Source organism: Hemiscyllium ocellatum, unplaced genomic scaffold (assembly GCF_020745735.1).
Source record: "Hemiscyllium ocellatum isolate sHemOce1 unplaced genomic scaffold, sHemOce1.pat.X.cur. scaffold_212_pat_ctg1, whole genome shotgun sequence".
Taxonomy (NCBI): Eukaryota; Metazoa; Chordata; class Chondrichthyes; order Orectolobiformes; family Hemiscylliidae; genus Hemiscyllium; species Hemiscyllium ocellatum.
Window position 1 is genome coordinate 186461 of NW_026867979.1, and position 15564 is coordinate 202024.

A 15564-nucleotide genomic window follows, 5' to 3' on the forward strand; every position below is an offset into this window, starting at 1 on the left:
GATCTTGAAATGTACGCTGGTAAGGTAGCATCCATGGAGTAGGAAAATCGATTTTCGAGCATACGTTCTTCGCTAGGTATGTTCGAAACGTTCACATTCCTGGTCCTCAGATGTTGCCAAACCACTGTGCTTTCTCGCGCTATCCTTCCTGACTACAAGAGGTGAGGCTATACTGGATTTGGTTCTAGGTAATGAACCAGGCCAGGTGTTAGACTTGGAGATAGGTGAGCACTTCATGGACAGTGACCACAACTCGGTGACTTTTACTTTAGTGATGGAGAGGGATAAGTGTGCACTGCAGGGCAAGAGTTATAGCTGGGAAATTATGATGCGGTGAGGCATGACTTAGGATGTGTGGATTGGAAAAACAGGCTTCAAGAGAAGAACACTAATGAGATGTGGGGATTGTTCAAGGAACAGCTACTGAGTGTGCTTGATAAGTATGTACCAGTCAGGCATGGAGTTAAGGGTCTTGTGAGAGAGCCGTGGTTTAATAAGGAATTGGAATCCCTTGTGAAAGGGAAGAAGGCGGCATATGTAAAGATGAGGCGTGAAGGTTCAGTTGGGGCGATTGAGAGTTATAAGGTAGCCAGGAAGGATCTAAAGAGAGAGCTAAGAGCCGCGAGAAGGGGATATGAAAAGTCCTTAGCTGGTAGGATTAGGGAAAATCCAAAGGCTTTCTATAGGTATGTCAGGAATAAAAGGATGACTAGGATAGGTATTGGTCCAGTCAAGGATAGTAGTGGGAAGTTGTGCGTGGAGGCGGAGGAGATTGGAGAGACACTAAATCAATACTTTTCGTCAGTATTCACTCAGGAACAGGACACTGTTGCTGGTGTGAATATTGAGTCACAAGTGATTAGAATGGATGGCATTGAAGTATGTAGGGAAGAAGTTTTGGGATTACTGGAAAGGATGAAAATAGATAAGTCTCCTGGGCCTGATGGCATTTATCCTAGGATCCTCTGGCAAGCTAGGGAGGAGATAGCAGAGCCATAGGCCTGGATTTTTATGTCGTCATTTTCAACGGGAATAGTACCAGAAGACTGGAGGATGGCGAATGTGGTCCCCTTGTTCAAGAAGGGGAGTAGGGATAGCCCGAGTAACTATAGACCAGTGAGTCTGACTTCTGTGGTGGACGAAGTCTTAGAAGAGAATGGTAAGGGATAAGATTTATGAACATCTGGATAGGAATAACGTGATCAAGGATAGTCAGCATGGTTTTGTGAAGGGCAGGTCCTGCCTCACAAACCTTATTGAGTTCTTTGAGCAGGTGACTAAGGAGGTGGACGAGGGTAAAGCAGTAGATGTTGTGTATATGGATTTTAGTAAGGCGTTCGATAAGGTACCCCATGGTAGGCTAATGCAAAAACTACGGAGGTATGGCATTGAGAGTGCATTAGAGGTTTGGATTAGGAATTGGCTGGCTGGAAGGAGACAGAGGGTAGTAGTTGATGGTATAGGTTCATCTTGGAGTGCAGTTACTAGCGGTGTACTACAAGGATCTGTTTTGGGACCATTGCTTTTTGTTATCTTTATAAATGATCTAGAGGAGGGGCTTGAAAGCTGGGTGAGTAAGTTTGCGGATGACACAAAAGTTGGTGGAGTTGTGGATAGTGAGGAAGGATGTGGCAGGTTACAGCGGGATATAGACAAGTTGCAGAGCTGGGCAGAAAGGTGGCAAATGGAATTCAATGTAGCTAAGTGTGAAGTCATTCACTTTGGTAGGAGTAACAAGAAGATGGATTACTGGGCTAATGGTAGGCTACTTGGTAGTGTGGATGAGCAGAGGGATCTTGGTGTCCATGTACACAGATCTCTGAAAGTTGCCACCCAGGTAAAGAGTGCTGTCAGGAAGGCATATGGTGTACTGGGCTTTATTGGCAGAGGAATTGAGTTCCGGAGTCCTGAGGTCATGTTGCAGTTGTGTAAGACTCTGGTGCGGCCTCATCTGGAGTACTGTGTGCAATGTTGGTCGCCATACTATAGGAAGGATGTGGAGGCATTGGAACGAGTGCAGAGGAGGTTTACCAGGATGTTGCCTGGCATGGTAGGAAAATCGTATGAGGAAAGTCTGAGGCACTTGGGGCTGTTCTCATTGGAGAAAAGAAGGTTTAGGGGAGATATGATAGAGGTGTACAAGATGATTAGGGGTTTAGATAGGGTAGACACTGAGAACCTTTTACCGCTAATGAAGTCAGCTGTTACAAGGGGACACAGCTTTAAATTAAGGGGTGGAAGGTGTAGGATAGATGTTAGGGGTAGATTCTTTACACAGCGGGTTGTGAGTTCATGGAATTCCCTGCCAGTAGCAGTGGTGAACTCTCCCTCTTTATGGTCATTTAAGCGGGCATTGGATAGGCATTTGGAAGTTATTGGGCTAGTGTAGGTTAGGTAGGTTTTGGCTGGTGCAACATTGAGGGCCGAAGAGCCTGTACTGCGCTGTATTTTTCTATGTTCTATGTTCTATGTTCTATGACTACAATCTCTCGCATCTGCAATCCTCACCTTCTACTTAAATGGGGGTAGTGTCAGATACTGTTCCTGAGATGTAACAACATGTTCGTAATGATAGTTTGGATACGCAGTTGGAAGCTCATCACTGATGTAAATCATTCTCTACCTCCCAATCTGCCAAGCACATGCAGGTCCTGCACCTCCTTCATTGGCATTCTCTAAACACCTGACGCCTGAAAGAAGAAGGCCTCATCTTCCGCTTGGGAGCTTGATGCCACATGGGATTAGCAGTTTCCTCAATCACCCTTCGCTCACATTATTCTCGTTTCATGACTCCAACTCAGCATTGCCCTTATGTCCTGCACGTTACCTTTCCAACCTACCCGCTCCACCTCCTGTCAGAATTCGTATCTTATTTTCCACCTTTATCTGCTCATCACTTTCTCAGCTATCACGCCCCCAAATTCCCAAACCACCCATTTATCTCTCAGTCCCCACGGCCACAAGCCTCATTCGTGATGAGGCGTTTATGTCCGAAACTGAAATTCTCCCGCTCCTCACATGCTGTCTGAGCAACTGTGTTTTCCATCACCACACTATCGACTCTGAGTTCTGGCATCTGCAGTTCTCACTTTCTCCACGGCGCAGTATTGTGTAAAAGTCACATTATAGAAAAAGTGCAGTTTCTGTGCATTTCTAAGTTGTTAATTTCATTTGCTCAATCGGTTCTAGATGGAGTATTGAGTGTCTTTCTGCAATTATCATTATGGCAGGGATGTGACAGCACTGGAAACTGTGCAGACCAAATTTACCAAGACATTGTCTGTTCGTAGAATTTCAGTTATGAAGATTATTTGGACAGACTGCGCTGTCACAAAGATGCTCTCTTTAAAAAAAAACAACGAGCTGTACTTTTCCTCAAGGATTATGTGTCTTGACTTTTTTTTATCAAAGGCATTGTAAATCATTTCAGGCTCCGAATCAGATGAAGTGTTATAGTGATGTAATTCTTCGCTGTGAGGCCTTTTTTTTCTCCATCAACAGCTGAGGCTTGAGGCCAAAGACTCTATGTTTTAGAAATGAACTGTTTTATGGTAAAAGAGTGGTCATTCTGGAATGCTGAATTCCGGTTTTTAGATCCTTCAGTAGTGGTGCACTAATTCATAACTTCTCTCCTGCCGTTCTAATTATTAACCCTTAGCTTCTGTTTCATTTTCACTGTGTTTAAGGTGCTTTTTTTCGGAATGCTGTGTACTTTCAGAACGACATAATTCAGTCTATTTTGGAAGGACTAATTTCTGTGGGTATTCTATATTTTTTTTATTTTTCTATCCGTGATTTTGTGAATTTTTATAATTAGCTAATTGGGTAATTATCACTGTACACTTAACGAAAAAGAATATAATGTTACGATCTGGGTTGTCTGCTTAATAACCTTTTGAATGATTTAGCCAAGCTCATAACAAATTGGAAGATAGTTGATGGATTAAAAGAGCAACCGATATGTGCCTGCGTCTTCATTTCGGGTGTTGATTTGGATTGTCGTGGACAGTTCTTGGGAAAGCATGTTTCATTTAGGTACAAAGGGTTGTTTGACTACGGACGATGAAAAGTTGGCATTTTTATAAAAAACTGATTCAGGCCAGGTTTCTGGAATAAGCAAAAATGCTGGGTTTGTATTTACCTCTTTCTGTGAGAAAAGGAGAGCAGTAGCTCAGCATTTCACCCAGCTGGAAAATTCATGAGAATCTGCAGAGATGTTTAAATGTTAATTGAATATGAAGCAGCTTGAGTTAGACGTGAGAGATAAGGAAAAGAGACCAGATTTCAAGCAGTTTCAGGTACGATTCGAAGAAGAGAGAGCATAAGAGCAGAGAGAAAGGGAGACAGAGATTGAACTTCAGAAATTGGCAATTACTAAAGGAATTCACATTAAAACGCTGGAGATAAATGCTGAAGATAAGATTACACTGGAAGAGCATATTGTTAAAACGACAAAGAGAGCAGCTGAAATGGCTGATTGTAATGAACTGATCCATAAAACAAGGATGGGCTTCCAGAATCATTTTAAGCCTGAGGGATAGAAATTGGGCAAAGAGAAATCCTCACGTGGAAAGGGAAAGTTAAATCTCTGTGAAGGTCACGAGGATAACGTATCACAGGATATATAGGAAAACCTTGAAGGGAACAAGATCTGAGGTTTTCATTGCAATAAAGTAGGCCACATGAAATCAGTATTGGAGAACTATGGAAAGCACTGTAAAATCAAATGCAGGAAAACAAAACAAGCCTGGATGTTTTGTTGGCATGGTAATAGAAAACACAGTGGAGGCTGGAAAGCTTCATCAGAGTGCACAAACCGATCAGAGGTTGGTAAGGGGGAAGTGCCATGTCTGCTTGAAAAATATACCTGCAAAGTTAAAGGTTATTTACCTTGTCGAGGAGTAGCAAATAGAGAGGTAACAGTATTTAGGGACACAGGATCGTCTCAGTCTGTGATGCAGAAGGATGGGGAAATATATAGTCCTGAAGAACTATGTGTACAGGAATTCATGGTGGGACGAAACATTGCTCAGTGATGTACAGTGAGGCTAGAGTGGGCAGAAAAGAGTGGGGAGTTTGTGGTGGGAGTTCTGGACAAACTCTCAGCTCCAAGAATACAATTTGTGCTTGCAAATGATATAGCTCAATCACCGGTAAGCCTGCTCCATACTCCAGTTGAAAAGCCAGTCGAGCTGCAGGCAAGAGTAGCAATGCAGGACGTTGATAAAGGAATTTTCCCAGATTGTGTCTTTACGCGATCACAGAGTCACAATCGAAAGCAGGAGAAATCAAAAGGCACGGATGAGGAAGCTGAAAAATGATTGCATCCATTTATGTTAATTAGTACTCATTCCCGTCTTTTATTGAATGTAGGGAATCTACACAATGCATCAAGATTACAATGTTTTTAATATCAAGTAAGTGGGGCACAGCAGGGGACAAACGTTAAAAATGCTAGTATATTCAGCTCAGCTATGCTACCGAGTTACAGCAGAAAGATGAAGAATTAAATCACTTGGATCAGAAGACATATATTCGGAAGGAGAGTGAATGCATCCCTGTGTGATATTACTTAGCAAATGATATGTTAAGGAGGAAATGGAGACCAACATATATTCAAGCATGTGAGAAATGGGCAGAGTGTTTTTTTTTTCCAGTAGGGTACAGAAAAGTGGTGCTGCGAGTGCCACATGTGCCAAAAAATTGGATGTCACTGAGGCGTGAGGAAAATGGAGGCTAAAATACAAAGACATTTTTACTGGCCTGGATTGCAGATGAATGTAATTGAATTTTGCCTGACGTGTCATACATTTCAAACCATGGGAAAAAATAAAGCCTGCACCTTTAATACCTGCTGCAGCGTTCAAGGAATATGTCTTAATTGTCTTGATGCATTCTGTAGGTTCCCTACATCCAATAAAAGATGGGAATAAGTATTAAGTAACATAAATGACTGTATTGACGAGATTTCCAAATGCTGTTCAATTCTGCAAGATGACAGCTCAAAGGATTGAGGAAAAATTACGATTTAAAAAAAACTAAATAAAGACTACTATCAGAGATACAATTAGATCAAGGGTCAAACTTCACATCCAACTTTCCAGGGAGTATATAGATAGCTTCGGATTAAAACGAATCAAATGCACTGTGTACCATTCAGAATCACATGTTGCACTGGAAAGGCGACGTCAATTATTAAAGGCTATGTTGAGGTTTTATGGTTCGGAGTAGCCAGATTATTTCCATAAGGGAGTTCCATCAGTGCTGTTTGCGATCTGAGATTTATCGAAAGAATCCACAAAACTAAGATCATCTGAGACCAATTTGGGGCACAAAGAAAGAGGACCATTAAAATTTAATAAGGAAATATTAATAAGTCAGGTTACAGAGACCAAGCATTTGGACGATTTGTCAAATTTTAGAATTGGACTAAATAATGTTGGAGAGTTGTATAGACAGCACATAAAATTATCACAGCAAATGGTGAAGCAGGAAGTGTATGAGAAACAAAAAAATCAGATTTTTGCCACTGGGAACAATGTATTTATTTAAATTTCATTAACTGGTGAAACTATAAACCAAGGTTTCGAAGACCTTATCAAATTAAGAAGAAATCGAGTAAGGTTAGCTAATTGATAGGAACTCCTGGCATGAAGGAATCTCACAGAATGTGTGATGGGAATATGCGCTAATGGTATTTTGGCAGAGAATGAACGCAATGGCAGAATGTGTTATTGAATACAACACACTGGGAAGAACCAATTTCAGAGAATTCTGCATTGGACGTTCCTGCCATAAAATTGGACAATGCAAAAGTTGTCCAATATTGGTAAAGTTATTCAGTTCTCTTCCAGAAGAAAATCGTAAGAGTTATTACTCTTGCATGCTGAAAGAAACTGGGAATTAATAACCTATTTGTAGATGATGTAAATATAGGACTTGCTGTTCTGATTTTGTAACATCCTTGCAGGCATAACCCTATAAAGCTGGTGCAAGTTTATACGGAGATGTCACGTATGTTCCAAGATAGCATAACCAAATTGAGTTTCAATGAATGGAGTTCACCCATCATCATGGTGCCAAAGTCAAGTAAGACCCAAAAGTTATGTGTGGACTATCACAAAGTCAATGGTGTTAGAAAGACTGGTGCATCTACGCATCTGCAGTTGGAGGACTATGTGGAAGAGATTGGAAGAGCAACTTACATTTCCAAGTTGGACTTCCTCAAAGGTTACTGTCGGAAAGATCAAAGGCAATTTTGTAACGCCAACTGGTCTGCAGAAATTTAAAGTAATGCCTTTCGTGCAAAAAAAAATCACTGGTATTTCAGAGGTTAACGGACAAGGTAATTGCTGGATACACAACAGTTTGGTGTGTGGTGTGCCTGGGACATTCAGTCTCATGGATTGAATATTTACAGAATTTCTCGGGCTTGTTTGATCGAATACGGGAGTCAAACTGATTTGTAAACCTAACTGAAAGTATATCTGCCAAAGCCAAAGTCACCTTCCGTATGTTGTTGAACACGGACAAATAGCCCCACGGGTAGTGAAAACGAAATTTACGGGGAATTTTTATACATTGTTGACGAAAAGAGCAGTACGACGGTTTACCGGATTGAGTGACTTTTTCTGAAAGTTTGTGCTGACTGTTAGAAGTGGGACTGCTCAACTCACCGAATTGCTCAAAACAGGCAAGAAATTTCAGCGAACACAAGAATTTCAAAATTTATTTGACAGCCTAAACATTTTGTTAACCATTGCCAAACTATCAGCCACACCTAATTACACGAAGGTTTTCAGTGTGCCAGTGATGTGAATGTCTCTCATCTTCTGCACCTCTAATATCGACCTGTAAATCAGTTTCATTTGTATTCTGTGTTTATGGGGTTTAATTATCAGGACTGTTGTTTATTGTTTTGAAAAGCATATGTAAGTCTACTTTAGATAGCTAAGATCTGTGGGTATTTTATATTCTGTTTATTGTGTTTCATTCCTTAGTTTTGTGAATAATTTTCTCTCTGTTTTAAAAACTCGAAGTCAACCTAGCTAAAGTATTCTAAGTAAATCATACTACACACTCACCAAAACAAACAGCGACGTTACACTCTGAATTTCCTGCATAAGAATGTTTTGAGTGGTCTGGCCTCGGCAAAACGGGAGTTATTTTTCTCAGAGCAGAGCTGATTGTGAGGAGACATGATTGACGTGTACAAAATAATGAGGAGCATGGAATTACAGATTGAAGGAAACAGTTGCTCTTGAACGATCACCAGCGTTTGTAGAGTTCAGACAAGATCCAGAAAGCTTTGAATAGATTTGTCGGAAAACTTTATCAGTCTGCAGGTGGTAGACTCTGGAACTCACTCTCTATAAAGATTAGTTGGACATTGAACTCTTCATTCTTCTCTGAATCCATGGGCCAAGGAGTTTCAAAAAAATGCTCAAAGCCGAGCGTTCCCGCGAGCAACAATGATGCGATCGGTGGCTTTGCGAAATGGAAAGGTGTCCGACTATTCGTCTTCCTCCTGTGATGACTCTGGAATATTGACCCTGAGGTTGTCATGGACAATTAATGAAGGCATTCTTATTCCTGCAGATTAAAAACTCACATCTTATTTCAGCTGAAGGGAAATCAGTTTTCAAATGCGTAATAAATGCCTGCATTTCCCTCGAGCCAGGTAGGACTCGAACCTACAGTCTCCTGATCCGTAGTCAGACGCGTTATCCATTGCACCACTGGCCCGACGTGTAGACTGCTGAGTAAGAGCCGTGATGTTAGCACGGACATGATTAATAGCAGTGATGTGCACGAATTGACCAAGTAAAAAAAGATAATCTCTGTCACTGCTTCAGTCCAACCTTCACCACCTTTCAAAGCAGGTTTTTGTTCCAAAAAAAGGACACAGAGGTTCATTATTTTCGTATCTGAAATATTTACAGCAAGGTAAGGGACGGAGGTGTTCATGGGGTACACTTTACCATCAGTCCCAGTCACTAATACACAGCCAAACGTCTCCCAAAAACACCACATCCTCCTGGACAACAACAATGATTTCAAACAATATCACTTATTTTCATCTCTGTTCACACTAAAGATAGATAAACCAACAGTGACCTGATAAATTAAAACAAGATAAAACTGAACCAGGAATAGCAGCCGCTGACTGGGGTCTGTTTCTGGGAAGGAGACTCAGGCTGTCTTTGGCTTAATTGGCGAGCCCAGAGCCACTGTGTTTGGGTCCAGAGTCATATAATGACCAAACATGAAACCTCTAACTGGGCTCTAGCACCTGGTGCTTCCCTCCCCTTTCGCCCTCACTCACCAACTATCGATTGAAGACGACAACATTTCGTTCCAATGATCATTCGCCACATGCATGCTCTCCAATCATGTTAACCCTGTGCATGCTGCAGGACCCATCTGAACTGATGATGTATAATGCCCAACAGCGTAGAAGAGGCAGTTCTACATGACCAAGCTGTAGGCATTGGTGCTGCAACCTATCAGAGAATCTCATGGGCGCGCTGGGGGCTCTGATCAATCATAGAATTCTGTTGGGCGCAACTAATCTATCCAGAACTTTCACACCCCAACGCTCAGTTAAAGTTCGCTTGGAAAATTCTTCCAGTTCAAAACACAATTGTTAATGATGACTCTGTTCCCTTTCCCGCAGGTGAAAGTGAGGACTGCAGATGCTGGAGATCAGAGTCAGCATGAGAGTGGTGCTCAAAAAGTACAGAAGGTCACGCAGCATCCGAGGAGCGCGAAAATCAAAGTTTCAGGCAGGCACACTTCATCAGTAACATTTCACGCAGCCAATTTATGATCAATATTGCTATTAACCCTAAAATTCCTTCATCCCCAGATTTCAGGCACAGTGGTCTCACAGAACTTTGGTCTTTTGATTTGCCAATCTATATTTATCTGATCGTTTTGGATTAGCTTTATGAATGAGCTGAAAATGTGTTGCTGGTTAAAGCACAGCAGGTTAGGCAGCATCCAAGGAAAAGGAAATTCGACGTTTCGGGCATAAGCCCTTCATCAGGAATGAGGAGAGTGTGCCAAGCAGGCTAAGATAAAAGGTAGGGAGGAGGGACTTGGGGGAGGGGCGATGGAGATGTGATAGGTGGAAGGAGGTCAAGGTGAGGGTGATAGGCCGGAGTGGGGTGGGGGCGGAGAGTTAAGGAAGAAGATTGCAGGTTAGGAGGGCGGTGCTGAATTGAGGGAACCGACTGAGACAAGGTAGGGGGAGGGGAAATGAGGAAACTGGAGAAATCTGACTTCATTCCTTGTGGTTGGAGGGTTCCTAGGCAGAAGATGAGGCGCTCCTCCTCCAGCCGTCGTGTTGTTATGTTCTGTCGGTGGAGGAGTCCAAGGACCTGCTTGTCCTCGGTGGAGTGGGAGGGAGAGTTATATTCAGACCTCATCAAAACAAAATCAGCAGACAGTTCACCACAATTTTCTATGAACAATTCTATTTTCGCTTTACTGAATGAAACACGCATTTTTCACATGGCACCTCAGTTTGTCTGGTATGACTGTTTGTAACGTCTTTCACGCAGCTTTAAACGGCAATCCTGTCAGTATTGAATTAATTGACAAACCGTTTCTCATGGCAAACTGACAGCGTTCATACCTTTTCAAGATGAGGAAATATATCTGAATGAGTTGTGACTTGGACATTAGTTATCGTGAATACAAAGTAAATACAATCAGATTGTGATTGTGTTGAGCTCTACCACTCTTTCAGAAGCTGTGAGACAAGCTGAATACTTCCAGCGTTTTCTGTTTATTTTTAAATATGTATCAATTTGCCAGTTTTTTTGCTTCTGCACATGTTCTTGGGACAAAATGTATGAAAAGTTGCATGTCAAAAGCAGGAGCAGTCGCCTCCTTCCGTCATGCAACTCCCAGCTCTTCCTCTGCTTTTGTAGTTTTGTGAAATCACTAACTGGCTTTAATATGGGATTTTATTGATTATCTAAATGTTAACATGGTTATTCTTACTGCCCAAATATGGAATAAAACAATACATCAATTTTGATCAATTTCACGATTTATGTTTGCATGTCCAGGTCATAATTCTACTTTTAAGGAGAAGGCAGCATTACATATTGGTAACAATAAATGCCAATGATTTGCAGGCCATGGCTGTCTGAGCACATAATCCAAATTACGAATCTTCCAGGGACGGTCTCTGTTTCTTTCACCCTGGAATCTGTCTAATTCGGCATTACAGTCTCCCATCCTTCTGCACATGATGCCTTCAGTTCTGTCTTGATTTTGTTACGACTGTTTTCTAATACATGGGCTATTCAATCATCTATTATGTTGCAGTTTCAAATGAATGAGAATCCTTCTCTCAGGGCACACTGCCTCCGTAGCTCAATGCTTAGATCGGGGAGGAACATGGACAAATGAAAGGCTGAATGCTTCATTTCTTTGCTGTAACCAGACTCTGGTGTTGAAATCTGAAATGAGACAAAATAAGCCAATTGAGTGCAATCCTACTTTCTGGCTGATATCTCCTGAGGCCACAGTCACTTCGCCAGAACGTGTCTGTGCGTTTGCCTCTGTAAGTGAAATGGGGTTCAGATCACCGAGGGAGTGTAAACACAGGTTATCCATCTTTAACTGCAGTCGCATACATTGCAAAATGTGACTGGATATTAGCATTGCGACGAGTGCTTGAAACATCTAGGAATACAAGGGGACACACCAAGAGCTGAAAACTTGGATGACGGGCCTCTTTCCGTTCTGTAAACTGTCGATGACTTGCTCAAACGTATGACCTGATAAATAAAACGCCATATGCATTGCCATTAAGAAGCAGTCCAACAGCTTGGGAGGCAGCACATCATGTGCATTGATTAAGAGTGGATATTTTCCTCATCGAGGCCAGAGTTGGGTGCCTAGTCAGAGAATCAGGTTTTATTGTTCCTGACTGATAATAGCGAGAGTGGAGCAGCTCTGATGGGAATGCTTTCAATATCTCAGATCAGTTAATACCTCGAGAATATCAGAGTTCATGTCCCTGCTCCTGCAAGAAGGGGAAGGTACTTTGACAGCCTTTGCTCAGTCGGTCAGTCCACCCTTTATTCCCCTCTCACACATTTCCTAAAGATTTCCAGAGTTGAAACGGGGCTCTGTTTAATTGGTTCCTTTACACTCCCACTGGTTGCACGTATTGGGTTGTTTGAAATTGACAATTTGCTCAAGAGCAGCGCGCGAGACGATTCTATCTTCCCCTCCTCTGACAGTACTGTGAGGTTGACTCTGATGTTCTCAGTTGCATTCATCGATTGGAGACTTTAACTGGTATATTTAAAAATGCCACAAATAATTAAAAAGAGAATTAAATTCTTTCAAGTGTTCTGCCTGCAAAGAATTCACAAACTGCTCATTTTTGAGAGGTATTTAGGAAAACCATGTTTAAGAAGATATAAAACTTGCTTTTCACGATGCTTCTAATGAAGACCTCAAATCTTTTGAACCATTTGGTGGAATTGTGTTGATCATTTTAGTACTTTACATTACCACACCGACCCCTTGTTTAAAAACGAATCTGTTAAACACAGAATTGCGGTATAATCGACAATACTAATAAGTGGACAATAGATTGAAGGTAGGCATGCATTCATATTAATAGTTCAGACATCCCAGAGTTTCAAAGATTCTTCGTCCCGCAGATCAGGAATTCAAAGCACATTTCGGATTCGGGGCAATGAGTTTGTAAGTGTAATAAAGATCGGCAGTGTTTTTGAGACAGTGAATAGTTGAATGAACAACCCTCAGATTTGCAAATAAGCAAATCATTAAGCCACTGATTCAAGTACGCTTGCAGCAGTTCTGTGATGATATCAGGACCCGGAGAAACAATTGTAACCGTTCACAGGGTGAACAACTAGTAAATATAATCAAATTCATCACTTCACTCCAATTGATCCCACATTGTGAAGCGGATAATTTCGTCAGGAAAACACACTTGTTCTCATGAAGCTTTCATTCACCCTGTGCTTGTGCAGCCATTCTGTGGGATTACAGCTGATCTGATAAGACTTAACTCCAGTTTCGTGCTTTTGCTCGATAGTTAGAGGTAAACTTGTGCTGAAAAAGAAGTTGTGTATTCTCATTAATTTGGGAGTTTCGCGGCCGTACCACTCAGTTTCTCTGAATGGTAACTGAGAATATGTGATAGTTTTCAGCAGTGGTTACTTCCACATGTGAGGTAACTGGTGAAGTAAATGATGTTAAACTTCCTTATTACTGAAACATGCATTTCAACAACATCCTAGGCGATCCTATCACCCTTTGAACAATCTCAGAACACTGGAAACCCACTAACGTGACACACCTCTTAAACGAGGGAATAAGGATAAAGACGAAATGAATAGATTAAACTCGGTCGTGGGTAAGATCCTGAAATCCATTGGGAAGGACAAGATTTCTGAATACTTGGAACTGTTAGGAAAAATAGGACAATGTCATTATGGTTTCATCAAGGGAAGGTCATGCTTGACAAATCTGTTGGAATTCTTTGAAGTGAAATTAAGCAGGCTTGACCAAGTAGTGCCAATGGATATTGTCCACCTGGACTTCAAGAAGGCCTTTGACAATGTGTCACACAGGAGATGACTGAGTACGATAAGAACCCCTGGTGTTAGAGGCAAGGTACTGGCATTGGTAGAAGCTTGGCTGTCTGACAGAAAGGAGAAACTGAGGACTGTAGATGCTGGAGATCAGAGCTGAAAAATGTGTTGGTGGGAAAGCGCAGCGGGTCAGGCAGCAGGAGAATCGACGTTTCGGGCATAAGCCCTTCTTCAGGAATGAGGAGGGTGTGCCAAGTAGACTAAGCATCTTAGGCTATGTCCGAAACGTCGATTCTCCTGCTCCTTTCATGCTGCCTGACCTGTCTGGCAGAAAGCAGAGAGTGGGAATGAATTGATCCTTGTCAGAATGGCAGCCGGTGACAAGTTGTGTTCCACAAGGCTCGTGTTGGAATCGTAGCTTTTTACTCGTTACATTAACAATCTAGATGAGGAAATTGAGGGCACCCTGACTAAAATTGCAGGCGATAAAAAGGTAGAAAAATGGACAGGTCGTATTTAGAAGGCGCAGAGGCTGAAGAAGGATTTTGACATGTAAAGAGATTGGCAGATGCCTTCCAATGTGGGAAAATGTGAAGTCATGAACATTGGCACGAAGAATAGAGGCATGGTCTATTTTTAAGATGGGGAGAAGTCTGGTGCAGGGTTGTCTCAAGGTAAGCTTGCAGGTTGAGGCAGTGGTTAGGGGTGCAATTGCATTTATTATTGATGGCATTTATTATGAGAGGAATTGAATATAAAACAGGTTGTATACATCTCAGGTCAGGCCACATTTGGAGTGCGTAATGTTGAGCGCCATATCTCAGGAACTATGTACTGGCCCTGGAGCGTGTCCACAAGATCTTCACGAGAATGCTCATAGGGATGAAAAGCTTATCATATGAGGGCTCTGGGTCTATACTCGATAACGTTTAGATGAATGAGAGTGATTGAAACGGAATCATGCAAAATACTGACTGACCTGGACAGAATGAATGTTGGTAAGATGTTTCCATTGTACGAGGACCCGAGGGCACAGCCTTTGATGAAAGGGAACACCTTTTAGAACAGTGATAAGGAGAAATGTCTTTAACCAGAGATTAGAGAATCTTTTAAATTTATTGCCACAGAAGGCTGTGAGGGGCTAGATCATTCAGTATATCTGAGATGGAGTTAGATAATCTTTTGATTATCCCGGGGATCAAGGGTTACAAGGAGTAGGTCAGAGAATGGGTTAGAGAAAACTGTCAACGATGATTGAATGGTGGTGCAGACTCTATGGGCTAATCTCTGCTCCTATGCCTTATCGTCTTATGGTCCAAACCTCAAGGAGGCACCTTGTATCTATGAGAATATGGATTCAACTTCATCATGAAGGTCAGTAGCTGGAGGGAATGGTTAACTGTTTTAGAATGAAGGCATTGTGGCTGCTGTCGGGGTGGTGGATAATATTACATTCAGTGCAGGATCACACACCAAGTGCACTGTATTAATGTGGGAGAGATTTATTTTTCAAACCTGGAAGTCTCTGTCACTGTCAATCACCGTGAGGAGTGGGGGTTGGGGTAGGAAGGCGTAATGTCCTCCTAGGCACTTAAACTATCCTCAAGCATGCAACCTGAGTGAAAGAATAGTCATGGAATTGATTACATTCTCATTGTGTGTTTAGAATATGATGGGTGATTGCATATTCCACTCAGTGTTCAATACAATTCCCTCGCATTCTCTCACGGCGCTACAGATCAACCTCACTCACTCCTCATGGTGCCATCATCCCAGGGATTAATCTGTTGGAATCCCTGTTCACTCTGCCTGTGGTACGGAGATCACTCCTTACAAAGGAAAGAAAATCTATCCACAATGACCCAAATGCTGCCTCAACAACACTCTGAAGTTTGATCGGAAGAATTCCTTTCCCTCACTTAGCTGGCTCCGTTTCTTTTGTGTGAAATAGAAAACTATTCATTTACGATGC

The 15564-nt window shown here is 41.9% G+C and overlaps 1 non-coding gene across 1 annotated transcript; it reads right to left on the minus strand.

Moving 5' to 3' along the window:
• Window positions 1-8672: 8672 nt before the first annotated feature.
• Window positions 8673-8745, minus strand: trnar-acg (transfer RNA arginine (anticodon ACG)). Its single transcript has one exon. It is a non-coding gene; the product is annotated as a tRNA-Arg (tRNA).
• Window positions 8746-15564: the final 6819 nt, after the last annotated feature.